We start from the raw sequence: 14,528 nt of genomic DNA, 5'->3' as shown, positions 1-14,528 counted from the left end.
GACGGTCAATTCTGGCACTACCAGGACGCCGGCACATGACTCGCAGTGTGGGCTTTTTTTAACGTGTCCGCTGCAGACAATAGTGTTGCCATCTGCAGCCTGTGCTGTGAACACATAAGTCGTGGTAAGTTAAACACTCACCTAGGGACGACCACCTTAAAGGGACACTGACAGGCCCAATAAGCATATTTAGCTATATATATGACTTCTTTCTGCCCAAGGGGCGGCGTTTCAGTTCACTTGCGCCCAGCCAGCCTCGCCCCAACCGCCGTTTTGAAGCGGCGCCCAGCTCATCAATATTCACTTCGCTGGGCGGCTTCTGCTGTCCCCGACCTTCCGAGATCCGGCGCATGCCCAATAGAAAGCTATGGGCATCGGACTCCATTTCAGCTTCAGCGCATGCGCAAGGCACCCTCATTGGGCGGGATCGCATCGCGCCTGCGTCCCCTCTGCTTCTTTGATGCCGCTTCAGCCTCTACGTTCTGCGCCGGGCACTCTTCTGAGCAGCGCTTCAAACACATCTGAGGCCGCCCAGCAAAGTGAATATTGATGAGCTGGGCGGCGCTTCAAAACGGCGGTTAGGGCGAGGCTGGCTGGGCGCAAGTGAACTGAAACGCCGCCCCTTGGGCAGAAAAAAGACAATTCTATCAGGTTATAAAACATCAGTTTACTGCATTTATAAGCTGGACAGGGGGTATACTTATATGTTTTTATTACACATTAGAAGACCTGTGCAGTCATATATATATATAGCTAAATATGCTTATTGGGCCTGTCAGTGTCCCTTTAAAAAGGCACCTGGCCTCCCATCACCGGGCCCAGTGGGAGCAACACCGTCATAACTCACAAAGCCACACTCCCGGCGCTCCACGTACTGCCTCTTCTCCTTCTCCTTTCTCCTCCCATTTGTCCTCCACTCCACCTTCCACCATGCCGTCATCACGTTCATGTGGCAAAAGGCAGGCTTCCGTAACCCCAAATGTTCGAGTGTAAAAAGATGATTATGCCGGATAACCCTCTTGCCCAACAGATGACCGCTGGCTTGTTGGAACTGTTAGCCCGCTAACTACTGCCATATAAACTGGTGGACTCGGAAGCCTTTAGAAAAGTCGTGGCCATTGGCACACCGCGATGGAAGGTCCCCGGAAGGAAATATTTCTCCCAGAAAGGCATCCTGGAGCTATATGGCCACATTCAGCAGCAAGTGAATGTATCTTTGGCACACGTTGTCGGTGCCAAGATACATCTGAACATAGACATGTGGCCTAGCAAACACGGGCAGGGAAGGTACATAACTTTTTCTGCCCACTAGGTTAACCTTCTGACGGCTTTCAAGCATGCAACCCATGGCACCCGTGTGGATTTGGTGTTACCGCCACGGTATTCATGCAGGCCTGCCTCTTCTTCTCCTCCTCCTACTCCATCCCCCGTCTCTTCCTCGGCTGACTTCTCCTTTTCCACTGCTACTGCCTATTCCTCTGCGCCCCCAAGCTCCCCAGAACCTATTTGACAAGCCAGGTGAGACGTTACCATACTGTGCTGCGGCTGTTGTGCCTGGAAGCCAAGAGCCACACTGGTCCTGCAATCCTTTCAGCTTTGCAGTCACAGGCCGATCAGTGGCTAACCCCGCTCAATTTGACAGTTGGTAAAGTGGTGTGCGACAACGGTGCCAATCTGCTGAGCATGCTAAAACAGGGAAAAAATTACACACGTGCCGTGCATGGCACACATCCTGAACTTAGTCGTGCAGTGATTCGTTGCCAAATTCCCCGGGGGCCAGGACGTCTTGCGGCAGGCCAGGAAAATCTCTGGCCTTTTTAGAAGATCTTACACAACAATGGCTCGGCTTGCTGACGTTCAGCGGCGATACCACCTGCCCGTCAGACGTCTGATTTGTGACTGCCTGACACACTGGAACTCCACTGTATATGCTTGATAGGCTGCTCCAGCAGAAACGTGCAGCTAACGACTACCTGTGCGAACTCGGTGGCAGGACAGGTTCTGGGGAGCTTGTTTTTTTCCCACAGCGCCAGTGGCTGCTCATGCGTGATGCATGCAGACTTCTGCGGCCATTTGACGAGATCACCAAACTGGTCAGTTGCAGCCAAGGTGCCATCAGTGACATTGTACCTTACGCGATGAGAAGGAGCCAAGCCACTCCACCGCTTCCAGTTTAGTGCACATGGGGGCCTTCATGCTCCAGTGTTTGAAGAGGAACCCCCCATATAGAAAGCATAAAGGGCAAGGACCAGTACTTGGTGGCAACGTACTTAGACCTCCGGTACAAACACAAAATGGCAGACAGGTTACCAGCATCACAGAGGGCTGCCAGAATGCAGCACTTCCAGGCCTTGCTTCAAGAAATGCTGCATTCTGCTTTTGGGGGCGCTGGCAGAGGATTTTCCACTCACAGCGAAACAGTTGCGGGTACCACTCCAACAGTGCATGCAAGAAGAGGGCGGTTTGAAGATGTGTTGGTCACTTCGGATATGAGATCATTCTTGCAGCCATCCCATTGACAGCCGCCCTCCGGATCCAGCCTTAGGGAACGCTTAGACTGACAAGTGTCCGACTACATCGGGTTAACGGCCGATGTGGGCGCTCTGAGAAGCGCGGAACCCGTGGACTACTAGGTGTGCAGACTTGACCTGTGGCCAGAGCTCGCACTATTTGCCACAGAACTCTTTGCGTGCCCCTCGTCGATTGTCTGACCAAGTTTAATTGAATTTCTCCATGACAGCCCACAAATATCCACCACCACCCAGAACTAATAATGGTTCCTGTCTTAGGTAAATACAGTGGCATAAAAGGCCTTTTCTGTCTGGTTAATGACTAATGTTTTAGGCTTCGGAGGAATTCAACACCTGTGAAGACTACATGTTTCAACTATTATCATTAGAGTTTTTTTCAATAGAGGGGATTTTGTTAGCCATGTTTTTAATCCAATTTTATATTTTTAGTTCTTTTAAACATATGTATTTGACCTATATTTGTACTGGCCTTTAGTAATATTGATATCCATTGACCGTCTAATAGACCTCCAGCCACATACTTACTTCTTTTCTGTACTGTGAATGCATAATTTTTTGGACCTGTAATACACTGGCCTGCAGTAAAATTGATATCCAATGGCTGTGTAATCTACCTACAGCCACATACTTACTTGTTCTTTTCTGTACAGTGTTTGCATCATTTTTGGGGCCTATAGTCCACTGGCCTGCTATAAAATTGACATCCAATGACCGTGTAATCTACCTCCAGCCACATACTTACTTGTTCTTTTCTGTCTGCTGAAATCATAATTTTTGGGGCCTGTAGTCCACTGCCTGCTGTAAAATTGATATCCAATGACCGTGTAATCTACCTCCAACCACATTCTTGCTTGTTCTTTTCTGTCCGCTGAATGCATCATTTTTGGGGCCGTAGTACACTGGTCTTCTGTAAAATTGATATCCAATGACCGTGTAATCTACCTCCAGCCACATACTTAATTCTTCTTTCCTGTCTGCTGAATGCATAATTTTTGGGGCCTGTAGTCCACTGGTCTGCTGTAAAAATTTATATCCAATGACCGTGTAATCTACCTCTAGCCACATACTTGTTCTTTTCTGTCTGCTGAATGCATAATTTTTGGGGCCTGTAGTACACTGGCCTGTTGTAAAATTGATATCCAATGACTGTGTAATCCACCTGCAGCCACATACTTATTTGTTCTTTTCTGTACGGTGAATAAATAATTGTTGGGGCCTCGGAGGAATTCAACACCAGTGACAACCATGTGTTATTGAATTTCAACTATTATCAATATTGTTTTTCTTCTAGAGGGGGGATTTCATTAGCCATGTTTTTAATCCAATTTTTTATATTTTCAGTTATTTTAACACCTTAAGGACTTGGCCATTTTTTGCAAATCTGACCAGTGTCACTTTAAGTGCTGATAACTTTAAAACGCTTTGACTTATCCAGGCCATTTGAGATTGTGTTTTTCGTCACATATTGTACTTCATGACACTGGTAAAATGAAGTAAAAAAAAAAAATCATTTTTATTTATAATATAATAATAACAAATTTACCAAAAATGTGTAAAAAATAGCAAAGTTTCAATTTCTCTACTTCTATAATACATAGTAATACCTCCAAAAATAGTTATTACTTTACATTCCCCACATGTCTACTTCATGTTCGGATCATTTTGGGAATGATATTTTATTTTTGGGGGATGTTACAAGGCTTAGAAGTTTAGAAGCAAATCTTGAAATTTTTCAGACATTTTCAAAAACCCAATTTTTAGGGACCAGTTCAGGTCTGAAGTCACTTTGCGAGGCTTACATAATAGAAACCACCCAACAATGACGTCATTCTATAAACTACACCCCTCCAGGTATTCAAAACTGATTTTACAAACTTTGTTAACCCTTTAAGTGTTCCACAAGAATTAATGGAAAATAGAGATACAATTTTAAAATTTCACTATTTTGGCAGATTTTCCATTTTAATAATTTTTTTAACAGTTACAAAGCAAGGGTTAACAGCCAACATATATAGTTTACAGAAACACCCCATATGTGGTAGTAAACTACTGTACGGGCACACGGCAGGGCGCAGAAGGAAAGGAATATCATATACGGTTTTTGGAAGGCAGATTTTGCTGGACTGTTTTTTTTTACACCATGTCCCATTTGAAGCCCCCCTGATGCACCCCTAGAGTAGAAACTCCAAAAAAGTGGCCCCATTTTTGAAACTACGGGATAGGGTGGCAGTATTGTTGGTACTAGTTTAGGGTACATATGATTTTTGGTTGCTCTATATTACACTTTTTGTGAGGCAAGATAACAAGAAATAGCTGTTTTGGCACTGTTTTTATTTTTTGTTATTTAGAACATACATCTGACAGGTTAGATCATGTGATATTTTTATAGACTAGGTTGTCACGGATGCGGCGATACCTAATATGTATCCTTTTTTTAATGTAAGTTTTACACAATGATTTATTTTTTTAAGCAAAAAAAAACATGTTTTAGTGTTTCCATAGTATGAGAGCCATATATTTTTTTTCAGTTTTTGGGCAATTACCTTGGGTAGGGTATGATTTTTGCGGGATGAGATGACAGTTTTATTGGCACTATTTTGGGGTGCGTGTGACTTTTTTGATCACTTGATATTACACTTTTTGTGAGGTAAGGTGACCAAAAATTGCTTATTTAGCACAGTTTTTAATTAAGATTTTTTACGGTGGTCATCTGAGGGGTTAGGTCATTTGATATTTTTATAGAGCCGGTCGATAAGGGCGCGGCGATACCTAATATGTATACTTTTTTTATTTATGTAAGTTTTACACAATGATTTCCTTTTTGAAAAAAAAAACAACATTTTTTTTAGTGTTTCCATAGTCTGAGAGCCAAAATTTTTTACGTTTTTGGGCGATTACCTTGGATAGGGTATGATTTTTGCGGGATGAGATGACGTTTTGATTGGCACTATTTTTGTGAGGCAAGATAACAAGAAATAGCTGTTTTGGCATTGTTTTTATTTTTTGTTATTTACAACATTCATCTGAGGGGTTAGGTCATGTGATATTTTTATAGAGCCGGTCGATACGGAAGCGGCGATACCAAATATGTATACTTTTTATTTTATTTATGTAAGTTTTACACAATAACAGCTTTTTTAAAACAAAAACAAAAATATGCTTTAGTGTCTCCATATTCTGAGCCATAGTTTTGGGCGATTGTCTCAGGTAGGGGCTCATTTTTTGTGGGATGAGGTGACGGTTAGATTGGTACTATTTTGGTGGGCAAACACCTTTTTGATCGCTTGCTGTTGTACTTTTTGTGATGTAAGGTGACAATTTTTTTTAAATTTAGCACAGTTTTTATTTTTTTATTTTTTACGGTGTTCATCTGAGGGGTTAGGTCATGCGATATGTTTATATAGCCAGTCGATACAGACGTGGCGATACCTAATATGTATACTTTTGTTTTTCCCCCTATTTTTTACCAATTTTTTAAAACTTTATTTTGGGAAAATGACATTTTTGTTTATTTTTACTTGAAACTTTTAATTTTGGGGGGGGGGGAAACTTTATTTTTTCAACTTTTATTTTCACTTTATTTTTTGTCCCACATTTGAACTTGAACTTTTGGGGGTCTAATCCTTTACAATGCATTCCAATGCTTTTGTATTGGAATGCATTGGCTGTATAAGTAATATTGTGTGTATTACTCATACAGCTTCCGGCCTGTAAGATTTAGGGGGCTGGATCTCACAGGCTCTTCACCGGAAGGCAGCGCAAAGCCTCAGGATGGCATTGTGCTGCCTTCCATGCCATCGGGTCCCCCCTAAAGCCCCAAGGGGACCCGTTGGCACCTGCACCCGCCGCCGCCGCACCAGGTAAAAGCCGCAAACCGCAGGTCTGAATTTCCGACCCGGGGGGGTCACGGGACCCCCCCGCGCATTAAGCCAAGGTGCCTGTTCAATGATTTGAGCAGGCACTGGGTTCCGATCACCGCCCACCGGGCAGCAGTGATCGGAACTATACATGACGTACCGGTACGTCATGGGTCCTTAAGGACTCGGGAACCATGCCGTACCGGTACGTCATGGGTCCCTAAGGGGTTAAACATATGTATTTGACCTGTATTTGTATTGGCCTGCAGTAAAATTGATATCCATTGACCGTGTAATATACCTCCGGCCACATAATCACTTGATCTTTTCTGTCCAGGAACCCTCATCTGATGAATCTAGCGGGTCAGAATACGAACCTGTAGAAAGCAGTGGCTCTCTGACCCAAAGTTCGGACGAGGAGGCTGAGGTCCCTGATAGCACCAGGCGTACCCTGCCCCGTGTCGCTAGACCACAGGATTACGGATTACGTGGTGAGGCATACACCAGCAGCGCAGCCCTCCCTGGACCTAGTACCAGCACTGCCGTACAACCTGGTGAAGTGGCGAGCACCAGAAGGGCAGTTGAAGCTGGTATGGTGGCACGAGCAGTAGTGACCCCGTCGCAGCCACCGCAAAGACGGGCCCGTAGAGCCCCTAGAATCCCAGAGGTGCTGGCAATCCTTGATTGGCAGTCCCCAACTTCAGCCGTACCTGTAGTTCCCCCTTTCACTGCCCAGTCTGGAGTTTGGGTTGAGACAGCTCAGATCGGTTCGGCCCTGGGATTTTTTGAGCTGTTCTTGACTGCGGAGCTCTTAGACATAGTCGTGGCCGAAACAAACAGGTATGCCACACAATTTATAACCGCCAACCCGGGAAGCTATTATGCTCAGCCTTTCCGGTGGAAACCAGTCCAAGTTTCCAAAATTAAAACTTTTCTGGGCCTTCTCCTCAACATGGGTCTAACTAAAAAGCATGAATTGCGGTCATATTGGTCCACGAACCCAATTCATCACATGCCCATGTTCTCTGCTGCTATGTCCAGGGCACGTTTTGAGGCCATCCTGCGTTTCCTGCACTTTAGCGACTACACCGCCTCCCGTCCCAGAGGCCACCCTGCTTTTAACCGGCTCCACAAAATTCGGCCCCTCATAGACCATTTCAACCTGAAATTTGCAGATTTGTATACCCCAGAGCAAAACATCTGCGTAGACGAGTCCCTAATACATTTTACCGGGTGCCTTGGCTTCAAACAATACATCCCAAGCAAGCGCACCCGGTATGGGGTTAAATTGCATAAGCTCTGTGAAAGGGCCACAGGCTATACCCACAAATTTCGGATCTATGAGGGAAAAGATCAGACCCTGGAGCCGGTTGGTTGCCCTGACTACCTGGGGAGCAGTGGGAAGACAGTCTGGGACTTGGTGTCACCCTTATTCGGCAAGGGGTACCATCTTTATGTGGACAATTTCTACACAAGTGTGGCCCTCTTTAAGCATTTGTTTCTAGAACAGATTGGCGCCTGTGGCACCGCGCGAACTAGTCGCGCGGGCTTCCCCCAACGGCTCGTTACCACCCGTCTTGCAAGGAGGCAGAGGGCCGCATTGTGTAACGAAGAACTGCTCGCGGTGAAATGGAGAGACAAGCGTGACGTTTACATGCTCTCCTCCATTCACGCAGACACGACAATACAAATTGAGCGAGCAACCCGTGTCATTGAAAAGCCCCTCTCAGTCCACGACTATAACCTTCACATTGGAGGGGTGGACTTCAATGACCAGATGTTGTCTCCGTATTTAGTTTCCTGCAGAACCAGACGCTGGTATAAGAAGGTGTCTGTATATTTAATTCAATTGGCTCTGTATAATAGTTTTGTTCTCTACAGTAAGGCTGGGAGAACTGGATCCTTTCTCAAATTTCAGGAAGAGATCATCGAGAACCTCCTATACCCAGGAGGTTCCGTGGCCCCATCCACCAGTGTAGTTAGCCATCTACACGAGCGACATTTCCCCAATGTCGTTCCTGGTACCTCAACCCAACCGTCACCCCGAAAAAGATGTCGTGTCTGTAGCAGGAGTAGAATAAGGCGTGACACCCGCTATTTCTGTCCTGACTGTCCTGACCACCCTGCCCTATGCTTTGGAGAGTGTTTCCGGAAGTACCACACACAGGTACACCTAGCATAGGGATAACATCTCACCAGGACAGGCACACAGGGCTATTAGGGCCCATTCACTCACAGCTGCTGCAAATGTCTCCTTTCACCTGGGACAAAGTGCATAACGCACTTCGCCACATCTTTGGGCGATTTGCGCTTTGCACATTGACCCATGGGGAAGGAGAGGTTTGTTCTATAAAGGTAAAAAAATAAAAATAAACACCAGTAAGCAAAAAGGTTAATGTTTAGTTCAAAAAGTTAAAGTTTATATGTTCTGTTCCAAAGTTAATAAAATGATTGCGTTGCGGCCTGGTTTTTTCTTTTTTTTTTTTTTTTCCCTTATAGGTGGACTAAACGATCGACCAGCTGCAGCACTGATGTGCATTCTGACAGAAGCATTGCGCTGCTGTCAGATTACACACAAGTCAGTGTATGCGGCGCTGCAAGACGAGATTTCTACTCTGCAGTAAAAGATACGTTTGCCAAGGCATACAAGCTGAGGAGGAGGCGGCGTTCCTATGCTTTGGCAAACACTTTGTATATAAAAAAAAATATATAAATCCCGGCAATGATTTATTCATCCACATCGATTGATGTGAATGGAGAAATCTGGTTTGCCAGGGCATACGAGCTAAGTGGGTATGGATGTTGGGCGGAGCTCCTATGTCCTGGCAGACGCCTTTCCCCTCCTTTTTTTTTTTTTGGCAGAGATTTTTTCATCCACATTGATCGATGCGAATGAAGAAATCTGTGCCATTCATTTTTTTCTTTCAGCCCAGAGGCTGAACGGAAAAAAAAATCTCATTACCTGTATGCTAAATATAAGGAGAATAGCAGAAACTCCTAATGCTGGCCATACATGTAATGATTGCGGAGACCCTCAAATGCCAGGGCAGTACAAACACCCCACAACTGACCCCATTTTGGAAAGAAGACACCCCAAGGTATTCGCTGAGGGGCATATTGAGTCCATGAAAGATTTTAATTTTTGTCCTAAGTTAGCGGAAAGTGAGACTTTGTGAGAAAAAATAAATAAAAATCTATTTCCGCTAGCTTATGCCAAAAAAAAAAAATTCTATGAACTTGCCAGGCACCTCATTGAATACCTTGGGGTGTCTTCTTTCCAAAGTGTGGTCACATGTGGGGTATTTATACTGCCCTGGCTTTTTAGGGGCCCTAAAGCGTGAGAAGACGTCTGGGATCCAAATGTCTAAAAATGCCCTCCTCAAAGGAATTTGGGCACCTTTGCGCATCTAGGCTGCAAAAAAGTGTCACACATGTGGTATTGCCGTACTCAGGAGAAGCTGGGGAATGTGTTTTGGGGTGTCATTTTACATATACCTATGCTGGGTGAGATAAATATCTTGGTCAAATCCCAACTCTGTATAAAAAAATGGGAAAAGTTGTCTTTTGCCAAGATATTTCTCTCACCCAGCATGGGTATATGTAAAATGACACCCCAAAACACATTCCCCAACTTCTCCTGAGTACGGCGATACCAGATGTGTGACACTTTTTTGCAGCCAAGGTGGGCAAAGGGGCACATATTCCAAAGTGCACCTTTCGGATTTCGCAGGCCATTTTTTACACATTTTGATTGCAAACTACTTCTCACACATATGGGCCCCTAAATTGCCAGGGCAGTATAACTACGCCACAAGTGACCCCATTTTGGAAAGAAGACACCCCAAGGTATTCCGTGAGGGGCATGGCGAGTTCCTCGAATTTTTTATTTTTTGTCGCAAGTTAGTGGAATATGAGACTTTGTAAGAAAAAATAAAATAAAATAAAAATCATCATTTTCCGCTAACTTGTGACAAAAAATAAAAAGTTCTATGAAATCACTATGCCCATCAGCGAATACCTTAGGATGTCTACTTTCCGAAATGGGGTCATTTGTGGGGGTTTTCTACTGTTTGGGCATTGTAGAACCTCAGGAAACATGACAGGTGCTCAGAAAGTCAGAGTTGCTTCAAAAAGCGGAAATTCACATTTTTGTACCATAGTTTGTAAACGCTATAACTTTTACCCAAACCATTTTTTTTTTTTTTTTGCCCAAACATTTTTTTTTAATCAAAGACATGTAGGACAATAAATTTTGCGAAAAATTTATATATGGATGTCGTTTTTTTTGCAAAATTTTACAGCTGAATGTGAAAAATTACATTTTTTTGCAAAAAAATCGTTACATTTTGATTAATAACAAAAAAAGTAAAAATGTCAGCAGCAATGAAATACCACCAAATGAAAGCTCTATTAGTGAGAAGAAAAGGAGGTAACATTCATTTGGGTGGTAAGTTGCATGACCGAGCGATAAACGGTGAAAGTAGTGTAGTGCAGAAGTGTAAAAAGTGGCCTGGTCATTAAGGGGGTTTCAGCTAGTGGGGTTGAAGTGGTTAAAAGCACTTTTGTGACCCTATTGCAACAGTCCGCGTGTTTAGAACACATGAGGTTCACGGTGTGCCAAAGTGTAAAAACAGTTCATCGGTTACTCGTGGTTTAGCAGATGCCTCCCTAGGCCAGCAGTGCAGTGAAGGGGAGAACAGCATTGGATTCTCTGGGGGCACACTCTATTACAGGGGACACCGGCCAGGTGGTGATTGAGGTGCCCTTGATGGTGATTGGGTTTCTGAGTGTTTGTGCGGCTGAACCCCTGACTTAGATGATGTTGTGACGCCAGCACCTTGATGGTGTAAAATGTTGAGAGTGGCAGTGGTATGAAGTTAGAAGAATGAGGCAGGTTTAAATCCAACTGAGAACTTTACTATAACCAGGTTCTTGATAACAGTTTACATCCAGTAATAAAGCAGTCTCTGATAAACATGCAAGTTGGATGTGATGAATCCCAGTAACAGGCTGTGCTGGTAGTAAGGTGTCAGACTAGGGTAGTTAATTATGTACTCACTGATATTCAGCTCTTTGCCTTGCTTCAGTCTCAGTTGAGGTAGTTCAAGTCTTAGTCTTCTACACACAAGTGATGCAACAGAAATCTTATCTGTCCTTAAAATAATGGTGAGGCTGCCGGAAGCTAATAAATCCTTCACCTAAATACAAAGGCGCCTAGAGCTTAGAATAATAGCTTTGTCCTTCCTTTGTCTTTATCCACAATAAACTTGACAAAATTCAATTGCTACTGTAACATCCCAGAGTTATGTTTATTAAACTCGTTTTGCCCACTACTATTTGTTGGTAACATGTGCCTTGTCATTTAACGTGATTTTATTTAATATTCCTCACAAATGTGCATTGAAAGCCTTGTTTGAATGTACTTTGCTGTAATTTCCATGTATACCAGCAGGTGTCAGCAATGTGTTTAGCATAGACTTAGTTCAGTTTAGCATATCTAGACTGGAATAGTTTATTCCAGTTTATCTCCCCCCCTCTTTGAGCAGAGTGGGCTTGCCCATGTCCTGCCTCATGGGGAGGGAAGGAAGTTCAGTTACTGTGCCAGCCACCCTCGCTAGGGGAAGGCTGTGCTGGTAGGAGCTCCCAGTTTTAGGGATCCCAACCCAGGATCGTGTCTCGGCTGAGACCAAAAATCTTCATTCCCAGACTGAGCCCTTCAGCCTCAGCTGGTGACAAGCAAGCAGCCACCTCCAGAACTCCAGGAAGAACCATTCCCTGTGAGCTAACTGTGAGTACCGTCCAGAGACCAGGAGAAGCCAAATTCCTCCTCAGCTAGTCAGTCTAATACACAGCAGAAGATATAGATTCCTGCCACATATTACAGAGCCATAAGCAGACGACTAATCCTGCAAGAGAACTCCAGGAACATGATAGAAGCAGAAGAGATAGTGATCCCTGTCATACATTGCCAATACCTGCTGGGACCCAAGACTATTGCTGTATCTCATGTGGATTAATGCTGCCTCCAGTAAAGACAAGTTGAATTATTTTCCAAGTCTGGATCTCATTCATTACTACCAAGTTCCTCAATTACTCCTACTAGCAACACACTCATTTATTGCAAGTGAGCCAGGATCCAGGAGTCCAGCCGTACCCAGGTAGGAGACACCGTTGACACTATTACTGCTACCACACAGAGACATTACACCACTCTGGCATTCCTCGCCTGGTACGTGAGTTGCAACACCTTAAAGGGCCCTGAGACTGTACCCTGCGCACGTTGCAATTGGCGTCACGAACAAAAATTCTTAACAATCATTTACACCTGACCCAGTCATTGCATATTATAGCATCAGTGTGCATAATCCCAATCCGGCTTACTGCACTACTCCGGAAGAGTGAATGGTAGAATGCAGACTTCACCTCCGCCTATCTTCCTGGCTTGATACTGATATATACGTTGGCTACTGTGGGCCGTGGAGCCCAAGAGAGAGCTGAGAGGAGAGGGACCTCTCCTTCCCCCTTTCTCCTCACTCCATCTCCTTCTTCCTCTACACTCTGAACTCAACTCCCTAACTAGGCCTGAACTGTGCAATATATACTGTGGTGCTATCACCATCTAGTGGTGGAATGTATGTAGTGCACCTGACAGCCTGGTAACAGGGATTTTACACAAGAAAGCAATAAAGCATGATATAACATGTGACACAATAAGCTTTTGCAGTGTCCACATACACTAGTGGGACGCTGCACTATTAGCTAGCGTTTGTTGTCCCTAACAGCCTGCCCCTGCTCCACAAAGCAACCTCTCCCTACACTGGCAAAAACACAGAATGCATGGGTCAAAGTTCGGCTCAATGCAAAAGAATATGGCGCCGGCAAACATCGCTATATGTTCGCATGTCGGCGAATCGCGAACGCACAAAGTTTGCCACAAAACGACCGCCGGGCAAACCACAAGCCCATCTCTAGTGCAGGCACACAAAACATAGCCAGACTTAAAGCTGACACAAAAACAACCTTAAATGATAAATGATCCCCAAGGAGTCCACAGTGTGGACACACTTTATCCCCATTTTTTACAGATCTGACATGTAATAACTTTGGAATACTTTTACTTACCAAAACTATTCTGAGATTGTTTTCTCATTGCACATTTTAATTCATGACAGTGATAAATTTAAGTCTATATGTTTCACCAAAATTTTAGAAAAATTTGCAATTTTCAAAATTTCTATTTCTCAGTTTTTAAGACAGCACATGGGAGAAGTGATGCCACAGAAAATCATCATTACTTTACATTACCCATATGTCTACTTTATGTTGGGACCATTTTGTAAATGTCATTTTATTTTTTTAGGATGTTAAAAGGGCCATTTCAGTTCAGAATTTTAAAGGGTCGGTTCAGTTATGAAGTTACTTTGTGGGGTTTGCATAATAGAAAGCACCAATAAATTACCCCATTTTAGAAACTACACACTCATGTTATTTATATCTGATGTTACAAATGTTGTTAACCCTTAAGGTGCTACACAAGAATTCAAGGTAAATAGAGGAGAGAAAGAAATCACTTTTTTTCTTTGCAGGTTTTCCTTTTTAAGCTACTTTTACTGTAACACAGCAGGGGTTAAAAACCAAATAAAACTCAATATCTATTACCCTAATTCTGCAGTTTGCAGAAACACCCATATGTGGTTGTAAACTGCTGTATGAGCACACCAAAGGGCTCAGAACGGAAATAACGACATCTGGATTTTAGTGGGTAGGCTTCCCTAGAAAAATTTTCAAGTGCCATGTCGCATTTGAATACTCCCTGATGCCCCCCTAAAGTAAAAACTAGGGATTGACCGATATTGATTTTTTACAGACTATACCAATAACCTACACACACAGAAAGGAGTGCAACCACATCGATTTTCAGGGATTAAAACAACAATATTTTATTTATAACATGGTAAAAGAAACATGTATTCAAAGTACATAAATATGTGTACACGGGGACAAATCACAGATATAAATCACCTATTCAACAGACCCATAGCACTAATTATACCGAGACCAGCCCCCTTGCTTTGTACTCTCCGGAAAACTCCCGGCAAACTGGATCATGCTGGGGGGATCTGGATCAAGGCAAACAATT

Source organism: Bufo gargarizans, chromosome 3 (genome assembly GCF_014858855.1).
Source record: "Bufo gargarizans isolate SCDJY-AF-19 chromosome 3, ASM1485885v1, whole genome shotgun sequence".
Lineage (NCBI taxonomy): Eukaryota > Metazoa > Chordata > Amphibia > Anura > Bufonidae > Bufo > Bufo gargarizans.
Note: the sequence above shows the minus strand (reverse complement) of the source record.